The sequence below is a fragment of the Papilio polytes genome, unplaced genomic scaffold (assembly GCF_000836215.1).
Source record: "Papilio polytes unplaced genomic scaffold, Ppol_1.0 DF821400.1, whole genome shotgun sequence".
NCBI lineage: Eukaryota > Metazoa > Arthropoda > Insecta > Lepidoptera > Papilionidae > Papilio > Papilio polytes.
In genome coordinates this window covers 5,135,130-5,148,203 of record NW_013527804.1, presented here as the reverse complement: position 1 = coordinate 5,148,203, position 13,074 = coordinate 5,135,130, and the positions used below count along the sequence as shown (strand labels likewise).

Sequence of the window (13,074 nt, the reverse complement as noted above, 5' to 3'; positions counted from 1 at the left end):
CGGTAGAGGAAGACGAGAGGAGCCGAAAACCGTTTCTAGACCTGAAAAAAGATAAGTAAAAACAAAGATATTCAAAATTAAAAAATTCATCAATTTTCAAAAATTCGTAAAAAATCAGAACGATCTGTGACATATAGTTTATTCATATTCAAATTAAAGCTAACACTGTACCGGAACACTGTTATAAAAACCAGAAATTTCTACTGGTAAATTTCGGAGGTGATAATTTTCAAAAATTTTACATAAAGTTCAAAACACATTTTAAAAATATTTACAAAAAATCTAGCATACTTTAATTTATATTACAAAATAGAGCTAAAAATGTAGTATAAACCTAAAGTTTAACTCAAATTTTTGGACATAAATCTCATTTTTTAAAATCAAAATAACGAAAAAATATTATTAATTTTGAACAAATCAAATCGGGGGTCAACTTGTGACCAAATTAATATAGTTTTCCGTGATCCTGAGAAGAACCCCCACAAAACGAGCCCACACTCGACCACTTTCGGACTAAAAATTAAAAATTTAGAACAAAGCGGCCACGCTGGCCGCCATTTTGAAAATTCTCAAATTAAGATAACTTTGCAACCCGTGGGCCAATTTGGACGGGGTCTTCGAAGGAACAAGTGACACAACAAGGACTACTACTCCAAACATACAGCCGCGGAACGAAAATCCTCCGCCATTTTGGAGTTCTGACGTATCTTTGGAACTCTGTAGAATCGCCCGAAACCATCTCAGGACGCCCGTGTTTGGTGTCGTTGGACTCGGCCCAAGGAGAGCTATCTATTGCCAACATAAAACGGACTCTAGATAGAGCCAGACTGGAGCTGGATCATAAATTAAAGTCTCCTATGGTTAAAACAAACTTACTGACATAAAAAATTAGACAGGGAGCCTGGCGCTACCAAAAATCCAACATCGTATAGAGACAGTCTCTACAACTGTAGAGATATTGTGAAATATATCAAATAAATTAGTCCTGTCGTGTAATACCGTGTTTTAGTATTGAGTAATACAAACCAATAACGTAACTTAGTGCATTAATATATATATTTATTTACAACTTTTACAAATTTAATAATACTAAAACATCTGTATTTAACTGACTATTACTTTGAAATTCGTGCTTTTTAGCCGACCGTCCCCCCTATTGGGGACGTTAAACGTGACCAAACACGCTGGTACGCGTGCTGGTACAATCTGACCGCTCCCCTATTGGGAACGTCGAGATCTTAGATAAGGTTTATTTTTAAAGATACTTACGTCCTCTTGACCGTCACCCCTATTGGTGACGTTAATTCTTAATTCTAAATTTTAAATTTCAATTTAAATTCTAAACTTTAATTCATCAAAATCATTACGTTAGGTTAGGTTGTATAGAGTTTTGACAAATTAATCATGTCTCCGCCACTCGGAAAAAATGTCAAAAACGTCTCAGTCGCGTATACGGAGCGCAAAGACAATAAAGAAAATAAAGAAGAAAAGACTCGTGGAGCCGCCGCGGCCCAGCCTCAAGTCCAGCCACTGCCCAGTGCTCGTCAAAATGAAAACCCCACAACCCGTGCAAATAGACTGTACCAGGCCGCAAAAATCCAGCTGGAATCCTCGGGGAACCTGAAGTCTTCAATCAGGGAGGGCGTCCTAGACAGCCTGTCAGGGCTGTATGAGACAGTCCTCCAAGTAGATGAACGTCTTCGCGCCCTGGAACTTCAACTGGAACAGCTGCGATCTGAAAAAGAAAAAGAATTAAGAGAAAAGATAGAAAAGATAGAAGAGAAAAACAGATGTATAGAGGATTTGGCTCGGAATAAAAATGGAATGGAGATGGAGATTAGGGATATTGGGGTCAAAATGAAGGAGCTAATCACAAACATGGAGACGATCAAGAAAATAATTAATCATGACGTCCTAAATAGGTTCGATGAGTACCCCCCGGGCAGAGCATTATGTGGGAACGTTAAGAAATTGGAGGGCCTCATGGAGGAGTTAAAGGGAATAAGGATGACTACAGAAAGGACAAATAAGACAGTGGAGGAGGAGGCAGCTAAGGCAACAGGAAGTACCGAGAAGATGACAGAAAAAATAGTTAAGAAAATAGAAGAGACAGGTTTGAAGGTAGAGACAATCGGGACACAGGTTGGGGAGGTCAGGGAAGGGATGAAGGAATACCGAGAAACCATCAAGGAAACCGGAAAGGCCATAGAGGCCCTCAAAGCCCCGGTAGTAACTTACGCCGAGGCAGCGAGAGTGTCGAACCTAAAGGCCCAGCTCCCACCCTGCCGACCACACCATGCCATGATCGTGGCATCATGTTTGGAAAAAGACACTAGCGAGAACGTTATCGATAAAGTGAGAGAGGCCTTAGACGCGCGGAAATCTGGGATTCAAATCGATAGGATAAGGAAGATAAGGGACGGGAAAATAGTAATTAGCTGCGGGAACAAATCAGAACTTGAAAAAATGGAGAGCCGACTTAAAACTAAGGAAGACCTAAAGCTGGAGCCCGCGGCAAACCGGGACCCTCGAGTGATCATGAGAAATGTGTTTAGCTACAACTCCGAAGCGGACATCATTGAGTCTCTGAAGACCCAAAATAAGAGGTTGTGGTTAGACATGGACCCGAGTCACTTTAGGGCAAAAGAAGTCTATCGAAGGAGAGCGCGGAATCCCCATCAGGCCCATGTGATCTTACAAGTCTCCCCCCAGGTATGGCGTAGGCTGATTGAGGCGGGGACAATTTTCGTTGACATCCAGGGCTTGATTGCCGAGGACCAGTCGCCGCTGGTGCAGTGCACCCGTTGCCTGGGGTACGGCCACGGTCGAAGATACTGCAAAGAAACGGTGGACCTTTGCAGCCATTGCGGAGGGGAGCACGATCGTGCGGGGTGCCCCTCTCGCTTGGAGGGGAAGGCCCCTCTTTGCAGGAACTGCGATCGAGCCGGGCAACAGGCAGCGGGGCACAATGCATTTGATGCTGACTGCCCCCTAAGGCGGAAGTGGGACGCCATAGCGCGGTCCTCGATTAGCTATTGCTGAGGGCACCACAGTGGAGGACCGCTTTGTTGTCTACCAGGCAAACCTCCAGCGCGGCCGTCTCGCAACCCAGGAGTTGGTCATGTCCGCGCAGAGGGGCGGTGTTGGCGTCGCTCTCATCCAGGAGCCTTACGTCGGCTCAGAGGGGCGGGTCGGTAGTTTCCGTGGCGTCAGGGTCATACAGAGGGAAGCAGTAAGGACTAAACCCAACAAGGCGGCAATCATGATCTTCCATGACGGTTTGGAGGTTCATGCGAACCCTCAGATCGTCACTGAGAATGTTGTGGCTGCCGTTCTCAAAACGGGAGAATGGACCGTAGCAGTTGTCTCTGTGTACCTTGAGGGCACGGAGGACATCGAACCGTACCTCATGCAGATACGAGAGCTGATGGGACGTGTCGGCGCTAGCAGGATTCTTCTGGGTGGTGACTGGAACGCGTGGAGTCCGTGGTGGGGAAGCGCCGAGGAGAACTTCCGAGGGGAAATCCTGAGGGGATTCTTCGACGACCTGGAACTGCACGTACTGAACAGAGGTGACGTCCCCACCTTCGACACAGTTCGCGGGGGCAGGAGGTACACGAGTCACGTCGACGTCACCGTTTGCACCCACGGTCTGTTGAGAAGCGTCCGAGAATGGAAGGTGGACGACCTGGTGACTAGCTCAGATCACCGGGCAATACGTGTAGTTCTGGGCCTCAAAGCGCCCCCCGAGGGGAGCACCCGTTGGACTACTCGACGCTTCAACACCCGAAAAGCGAAATGGAGTCGTTTCACCGAGGAAATGCGGAAGGGACTGGCTACTCGGGGACTTACCCTGGAACGAGTCAACAGTACCACTGACAGAGTTCAGCTGGAGGAGGTGGTCTCCGAGTACATAAAGTGTGTGGACGAGGCGTGCAAGGAAACCATCCCCCCCCGTAAACCACCTAAAGTTAAAAAACGCTTCCCCTGGTGGAACGACGAGCTCGAGAAGATGCGGCGCAACGTTAACACAAAACGCCGCCGAGTCCGTTGCGCCGCGCCGCGTCGTAGACAGTATGCTGTGGACGACTACCTCAGCGCCAAGGCGGATTACGAGCGGAGGGTTGTCGGCGCCCAAACGGAGAGCTGGAAGTCCTTCTGCTCCAAACAAGAGAGGGAGTCCATGTGGGACGGCATATACCGCGTGATGAGAAGGGCGTCGAGTCACCACGAAGATCAACTACTCGTGGAGGGCGAAATCGTTCAGAGCCCGGATCAATCGGTGGCGCTGCTGGCAAGGACGTTCTTCGCCGATGACGATGCTGGAGCGGACTCTGAAGCCCACACCACCATCCGAAGCCAGGCAGACCGAGTCAGCATGCGCCTCCCTGGAGACACCGACGACCCGCCGATCACCAAGGCGGAGTTGGTTCGGGCTCTGAGTAGTTTCAACCCTAAAAAGGCACCGGGCCAGGACGGATTTACCAGCGATATCTGTTGTCATGCAATATACGCGGAAATCAAGCTATTTCTAGCCATCCTGAACCGATGCCTCGATCTAGCGTGCTTTCCGACACCATGGAAGGAGGCCTCCGTCGTGGTGCTGAGGAAACCAGCGCGCCCAGACTATACCCGCGCAAAGGCATACCGCCCCATTGGACTACTTCCCATCCTGGGCAAGACTTTCGAGAAAGTCCTCTGCCGACGAATCCGTTGGCACGTCTTGCCCAAGTCCAATGCAAGGCAGTACGGCTTCACGCCGCAGCGGAGTACGGAGGACACACTGTACGACCTGATGCAGCACGTCAGAGGCATCCTCCACAGGAAACAAATTGCCCTTCTGGTCTCTCTCGACATCGAAGGGGCGTTCGACAACGCATGGTGGCCTTCCATCAAATGCAGAATGGTGGAGAAGGGTGTCCCGGTAAATTTGAGGCGCCTTGTCGAGGACTACTTCCGAGACCGGAGCGTAGTTGTACATTACGCAGGAAGATCCACGCGGAAAGAGCAGACCAAAGGCTGCGTTCAGGGGTCCATCGGAGGACCCCTGTTTTGGAACATGCTATTGGACCCCCTCTTGGATGATCTTGACAGGATGGGAGCATATGTGCAGGCGTTTGCGGATGACATTGTCCTGGTGTTCTCCGGGCACACGGCGTTGGAGATCCAGCGAGATGCCAACGCCGCCCTAGCATGCGTGCGCGATTGGGGTGTCACAAACAAACTCCGCTTTTCCGCCGAAAAGACACAGGCGATGACTGTTACGCGCAAGCTGAAATATGACACACCAATCGTGCAGATGGACGGCGTTGACATCTCGCTGGTGACTGAATTAAAGATCCTCGGAGTCATCGTCGACAGCAAGTTAACTTTTAACAGCCACGTTTCCTATGTCTGCAAAAAGGCAACCAACTTCTATAGGAAGCTGTCGACGATGGCTCGGGTGGAGTGGGGACTGTGCCCGGAGATCATCAGGGCAATGTACACTGCGGTCGTAGAGCCGACGATTCTGTACGGCGCCAGCGCCTGGGCGAGGGCCGCTGAGAAAATATCGGTGCAGAAGATCCTGGCTACTGTCCAGAGAGGTTTCGCACAGAAAATCTCAAAGTCGCACCGCACAGTCTCGCTCAACGCTGCACTCGTATTGTCGGGTCTCCTTCCACTTGATCTTCGGATCTGGGAGGCGGCCCGACTGTTCGAGTGCAAAAGGGGTAGACCGGTCGAAGAGTTAGAACTCAGGGAACTGGAGGAGCGTGAGGCCTTTATTAAGGCCCCACATCCTGCCAGCGAGCCAGACATAAATTATCAATGTTTGGAGAACATGCGCCCTGAAACCGTGGATCAATTACAACTCCCCGTTCACCTCATCTACACGGATGGTAGTAAATCGGCTGACGGGGTCGGGGCAGCGTACTCATACTGGCGGGATGGTTCCGAGGTCCGGACAAAGCGGATGAGACTGGGGCCGCAGTGCACCGTCTTCCAGGCGGAGCTACTCGCGATCGCAAAGGCCACTGACCTGATCGTCTTGCGAGGCTTCGACTGTGCGGCGGTGCTCAGTGACTCCCGCTCTTCGCTCGACTTAATCCAGAACCCGGAGACGCACCATCCCCTCGCTACCCATATTCGCAAGAATATTAGGGAGTTAGAGGGGAGGGGAAAAGAAGTACGGTTCTTCTGGGTGAAGGCTCACGTAGGGATCCCCGGAAATGAGCGCGCAGACGAGCTGGCAAGGCTGGCCGCAGCTCAGACGCGAGTCGCCCCAGCCTACGACAAGTGCCCGCTCTCGTATGTCAAAAGACGCATAAGAGAGGGAGTGGTCCACCGCTGGAATGAAAGGTACACCAGTGGGGCTACTGCAGCAGTAACCCGAATGTTCTTTCCCGATGTTTCCCGCGCACACAAAATCCAAAAGAACCTTGACAGGACCTCTGTGTGGGCACAAATTTTAACTGGACACGGAGGCTTCGCAGCGTACCTGCACAGATTCAAATTGAAAGACAACGCAGCATGTATATGCGACTTGGAAACCCCGGAAACTATACAACATCTACTATTAGAATGCCCGAGACACAACCGCGACAGATGCGACCTGGAAGTGAGCACTGGAGTCAAATTGAATGAACAAACAATCGCCGAAATAATGGCGAATAAACACTCCAGGCCGCATCTGGAACGGTTCTGTCTCAGAATAGCTGAAAAAGCAATAAAAAGAAATAAAACAAGGTGATTACTTACCATTCTGGAAACGCCGTCGGAAAGCTGAAAACAAAAAGAAACATTAAAAAATTAAAAACATAACATGAAAGAATAAAAGGAAAAGAGGTATACACAAACAAAATGCCGCAAGATAAAAGCACAAACTAAGTCAAATCGGTAATAAAGCCCAAACAAAAATTCTTGCTATGCAAGAAGAAAAGAGACGGCGAAAAAAAAAAAAAAAACCAACCCGCACTTGGCCAGCGTGGTTGACTATGGCCTAGTCACTCTAACTTTAGGGTAGGCTCCGAGGCCCTCGGTGGGGACATATAGTGAGCTGGTGATGATGATGATGTGATGATAATTAGAGCGGGCGGCATTCCTTACTATCGCACAACTGTTTTGCGTTTGTGGATTGTTTCGAAGGCAATTCAAATGTTTAGTTGCACAACTAAAAATCGAGAAGTGTGCGAAGCAAAGCGAAACTAAACAGTTGTGCGATAGTCTAGTTTTAGGTGTGCGCACTCTCTTAGTATTTAGAATTGTCACGGAATTAAACGGAGAACTTTAATCCGCAGAAAAAAAGAAAGCGACCGCTATCCATAGACATTCTCAATTTCACATGTGTTGCCTAGCCTTAGTTGACGGAGGAAGAGAGGAACATAAAGAGGTTATTTCCTATTCGTATGCATCTAGGTACTACACAATCAAATCTACTTTCTCTTCCCATGCTTACCTTATGGAATGGGATGGGAAGAAAAAGGGACTAAAATTAGGCCATCAATAAAACATGATCAATATTATACTGTACAGTAAAATACTATTTTCTATGAATTAAATTCGATTCTAAATTGTCTATCGAACTTTCCGGACAGATCTGACTTTGCTCAATTTGCTTGTTATACAGAGTTAGGTGGAATTTGAAAAGCAATTAGCAAACAGTAGAGTTTGTGATAGATTACGACATTCCAATATAATAGACACAGTTAAATATTTATCTGTTACACCGAGTTAATTCGTCACTAAATATACACTATGGGACATCATCTACAGACTCTGAGTGCAACAGTGACAATTTACAAATATAAAAAGAGCTGCCATCCTTTTATGGTCTTCATTACGTAATGCTTCTTTTTATTTTGATGTGTTTATATGTGCATCTATTATTCTTACTTTAAAATATTTGACGGACGCATTTACATAACAAATAGGGCTTTAGAGCATCCGCACATATAAAACTTAACTATCGAACAACTGTTTAGTCTCGCTTTGACTATGAGCTTATGAACAATCGACATCGCACAATACTTGTGCGATAGTTTAGTTAAAAGTGTGCGCCCGCTCTAAGTGTCTGCTGAGGAAATAAAAAAAAAGTTTATAATAGTATTAGGCTTGCAATAGGATTAGTGAAGGGCAAATGTCAACAAATGTTACGTTGAATACGATAAAGGAAATTAACAAAGCTGTTAACTGCTCGATACAGCCTTTGAAACTTCGACGTTTAAACAATGTGGCTTTGAATTCGTTAAACCTTACTTTACACATTTTAATTAAATGCCAACAACCCAATTGTTACAGGAGTGAATAATGTGGGGCAATCAATTTGAATGCTATCTATACTATTATAATAAAGCGTAAACACACACTTCTTTTTTGTCTAAGATGTCAGCAATCACAGCATATTTTGTAATAGTTCTTTTTTTAATAAAAAGCCCTACACTTACGTCACGCTTTAGGCTAAACTTTGGGGGTAAATATTTTAGATAAAAATCCTAATGTGGGAAAGAGACCATAAGTAGCTGCCAACATCAAGGAAGCAATTGTCATTTAAATTTTGACATTTCATGCGGATGAAGCCGCACTGGAACAGCTAGAAATATTATAAAGCGTAAACACGCACTTCTTTGTGGCGTAGGATGTCAGCAATCACAGCATATTTTTGTATATTACTTTCTTTAATAAAAAGCCCTAAACTTACTACACGCTTTAGGTTATATTTTCGCGCTATTTAACTTAAGAGGCTAAGTAAAATGGAAAAAACCTTCATATGGAATAGGGACCATAAACTACAAACTGCCAACATTAAGGAACATTTATTATGGTAACGGTAATTTCAACATTTGCAATTGAGAATTTGACAAATGTAAATAATAAACTGAAGTTTTGATAATTGTATGCGGGTGAAGCCGCACAGGTAGAGTACTTCGATAAAACCTTACTCCAAGCAACCTCTACGTCTAGAATAATACTTAATAAAAATGTTATCAATTATGGAAAAATCAGAATAATATTATTAACAAAATTTATTTTAATTTCATAATTGTATTGATAATTCTTGGAATTTCACAAAGCACAAAATTCCTGAGTAGTTCTTAAGTTTGAAATTTATCTTTTGTTAGAAATTTATTAACATAAATGAAATATTAATAATATTTCAAAACAATAGAATAACGTTAGAGAATTAGTATTATTCGAAATATACAAAGCTAATAAAGAACTTTAGTAAACTTTCCATTTTGTGAATTGTAACACAATGATAATGAACAAAAGTTTTAATTCTTTGGGAAAACTATTAAAATTTATTGTCTAACATAAAGTGATAGATTAACCTTTGAATCGTGACATGAGTAGTCTTTCTACCCCTGTTGGGTACAAGGGTGAAGATATAAAAATTAACAACTAATTGCGCATTGATAGAAATACCAAATCATTTTAGAGATGATAAAAATGTTTTCGTCTTGTGGTAATGTAGACTTAATATCAAGGAGGTTATTTAAAAAAATACACTAAATATGTAGTTTATATTATAGTAAGTGTAATTTTATAAATATACGAGATACTTTTATCACATCCCATTTTATTAACACAACAAAATGCATTTCCATTTCGTACACCTGTGTACATTATTTAACAAAGAATATGGCAATAATAAATATGTATAAAAGGAGGAAAATATTCGTTCAGTTAGCGTTAAGTGTAGGGTAAAAGCATACATGTATCAAGTTGGTTAACTGCATCTGACAAGGTGAGTGGACTGGAGTAGGGAACGTATAGACCGATTGTGAATAAACAAAGAGCTGCTCTTACTGATGTAAATCTCAGTAATCCAGTGAGTTCATGACGGAGAGTGCTTTATTACATTTATTTTAATGCTTCTATTTTTTAGAGTGTAATTTTGTCTATGTTTTTTCCCTGTTCAAGAGTAGTAAGTAGGTAGAAAACGTAGTTAATCGACTTTATTGTCACGAGAAACTTTTAATTTTACAATTTATGCATATTTTATTTAATCTGTGCAAAAGTATGAATTCGGTAGTAATGTATATTATACATCTGTGATTACAAACAAATCATTTGAGTTTTCCAAAATATAGATTAAAATCGTTTTTACACTCAGCATGTGTCATTTCTCTTGTCTAAATTTAACAAATGACATTAAAAAATATATGTTTAATTTTTCTTTTTATTACGTGTACTGTAAAAATGTGAACAATTCGTGAAAATTACAAGCCACAAGTCAAAGAATGAAGAGAATGAAGTAATTACTCGAGCGGTCGCAGGCGCGGCGTTAACGCAAAATAACCGCCGCCGCGGCACGTGGGCCTTGATTGTCGCAGATATTCAACACCATTATTTGTATAAGGCATATGATGTATTGGGTACATGATTTAATTTATCTGACATTTTTACGACAAATTAAAAAATAAAGTCACAGACAAGATGTCCAGTGAATTTCAAATCTTAGGCACATAATATTAGAAGGATGCATTGAGATTAAACCAGGAAACTTTATGTGTCAACAATGTGTGAACAATGTCAATACTCATATTAAAAAAACACAAACACACACATCGAAAATCAAAAAACTTACAAAATCTCATAATACATGGCAGTAAATTAATTTGTAACTTAAGTATTCTACCCATGCGAGTTAAACTTTTGAACCATCGTATATTTTCATTCAACAACAATTTAATTTTTTTGTTACTAAAAATTGTTTGAAAATAATATAAAAGAATTTCAAAAACAATTACACGCCCAGTGTACCTCGGTCCGAATCTCTGCTTGAACAAACTCATCACGGCCTGAAAAATGTGAGCTCTAGACGCGAGTGAAACACTCACTGCAAATGAGTCTCCTTTCATCTTGTTGTGGGGATCTCACGGCTTATTTACGAGTACACCGTAGTCAGACCGTCTGTTAGGAAAGGATGTTCTTGTCCCAACAACCCATTCAAAATAATTGCACCCGGATAAAACGTCAAATGTGAATTCAAAGTTTTTTTGTTTTATTCAAATTGAAAACACAAGTGTTCAGTTGACACGGTTTTAATTTCGAATAAATTTTTATTTTTAAACTAATTTTAAAATACTATAAATAGTGAGATATTAGACCTGTATTTATACTAATATTCTAAAGAGTAAGATGTATTTTTGTATGTTTTCAAATACCTAAGAAACTATTGAGCCGATTTAAAAATGTATTTCACCATTAAAAAGCTATGTCATCAGTGAGTAACATAGGCTATGTTTGTTTTTGTGTTTTAATTTCACACGGACGAAGTCGCGAGCAACAGCTAGTATTTCATAGGAACATAAATGGAATTTTAAAATTATGACTACTAGAGTAATTTTAAATATAGAAAACTTTGAGTTCCGAAATAATTACATTAACAATTAGGTTACATTTCCACATGGCGGTTAGCCGCGCGACTGTCATTTTTATCTCGTATTTCATTTCCACTAGCGCGAATACTACACAGAATGATATTCGCTGACTAGAGTCGCGCGATTAGCTACTTAGTGAAAATAGGTGCTAACAACAATGACGTCTACATAAATACATAAATTGACCTTTGATCTTTTGTCTCTATAACATCAAGATCTCTGTAACTCCATAATCTCAAATGGTAGCAATAAATTGCTGAAACATTGTAAATAGTAAACAAACATCAACTGTGAATAAATTTATCGTCAATATACGAGTAATTCAAAAGCCTGTAATTTTTCTCGTCGTCACTTCCGAGCGTGCGTCGCGATAACGGCACCTACTAATCTAGTTTACAATGACGCAAACTATAGTCTTACTCGTTCACACATAGGACGAGAGACAAAGATAGTTGAGCGCTGATATTGGAAGTTTGATGTAAAATATTGGTACTTACGGCAAATGGTAAATGATGAGGTTCAGATATATTTTAATACATAATCTTTATTACAACACTAAAAGTAAGCTGAACAAAAAGTGTGCTTAAGATTTTGTATACGTTTTTGTTTTTCAATTTTCCTGAAATGTCATAGTAATTGTTAAGAAATATTTAAAGAATATGACTCTGCTTGACTTACACCACAGTGGTTTTCGTTAATGTTAAAATTTACTCACGTAGTGTAGGTGACAGCTGGCAATATTTCTTTGTCCAAATTGTTAATATTTTCCTCCTGGCGATTTCGACATGTCGACAATATTGCTATATTTTGATATTAATAAGTTCCTGTAACGTTGAAGGAAATACTTCTATATTAAGTCCCCTTTAACTAAGTGATCGAACAACTGTTATGCGATTGTTGATTGTTTCACAGCCAATTCAACTGTTTAGTTGCACAACTAAAAATGGGTAGTGTACGCACCTCCGTATACGCTTAAAGGAATCAAAGTGAGACTAAACGGTTGTGCGATAATTTAGTTTGTCTTAACAGTATGTTTCTGTAGTCAGAACATAGATTGAAAATGTGTCAATTGTGATCATATTTATTAATTTCGATTGTTTTTTTGTTTACAGGAACATCGCTATACTTCAAACGGCCTACTAAATTTTGGTAAGAACATAACTTTCTTACTATTAAAAAAAATAACTTGCTTTACAGTCATTGTACAAATAACTAATAAAGTGTAGTTAAACTTTTTTATGTAGGGGTATAAACTTCCTTACCGTGACTTAGGGGTGACTAAACCTTAGTCAACCAAACATGCCTAGTACAGCTTAGTTGACGTCATACGTCTTTGAATTTCTTCCCAAATGTTTACTTTTACTATTTCATTAATAGTGGTAGAGCCCGCTTTAACATCTTCGCACGAATGGGTCGGCTCGCCCGGTGTAATACCACGACCACACAGAAGACAGGCGTGAAGTGGAAGCAATTCCGCGTTTCGTCTGATGAGTGTGGTGCCGGAGGCCCAATTTTAGTCCCATTCCCGTCCCACCTTTTTCTTTAAGAGAAGGATGGATGGGAAAGTGGATTTAACGGTGGAGGAGACGCATAGGATGGGGAAAGGTCTTCGTCGATTTAGGATAGGCAACGTATCTGAAATTGCGGATGTCAATGGGCAGCGGTCGCTTCGCCATTTTTGCGTATTTAGGTGGCCGCTTGCTCGTTTGCC

The 13,074-nt window shown here is 42.1% G+C and overlaps 1 protein-coding gene across 1 annotated transcript in view; it reads left to right on the top strand.

Moving 5' to 3' along the window:
• LOC106108967 (connectin-like) overlaps nucleotides 1–13,074 on the top strand; it is a 119,205-nt gene that overhangs the window by 77,939 nt on the left and 28,192 nt on the right. Inside the window, exon 2 of the mRNA XM_013290339.1 lies at nucleotides 12,476–12,512. The gene's annotated coding sequence lies outside the window, so the exon portion shown is untranslated. The remainder of the gene's footprint in view (nucleotides 1–12,475; nucleotides 12,513–13,074) is intronic.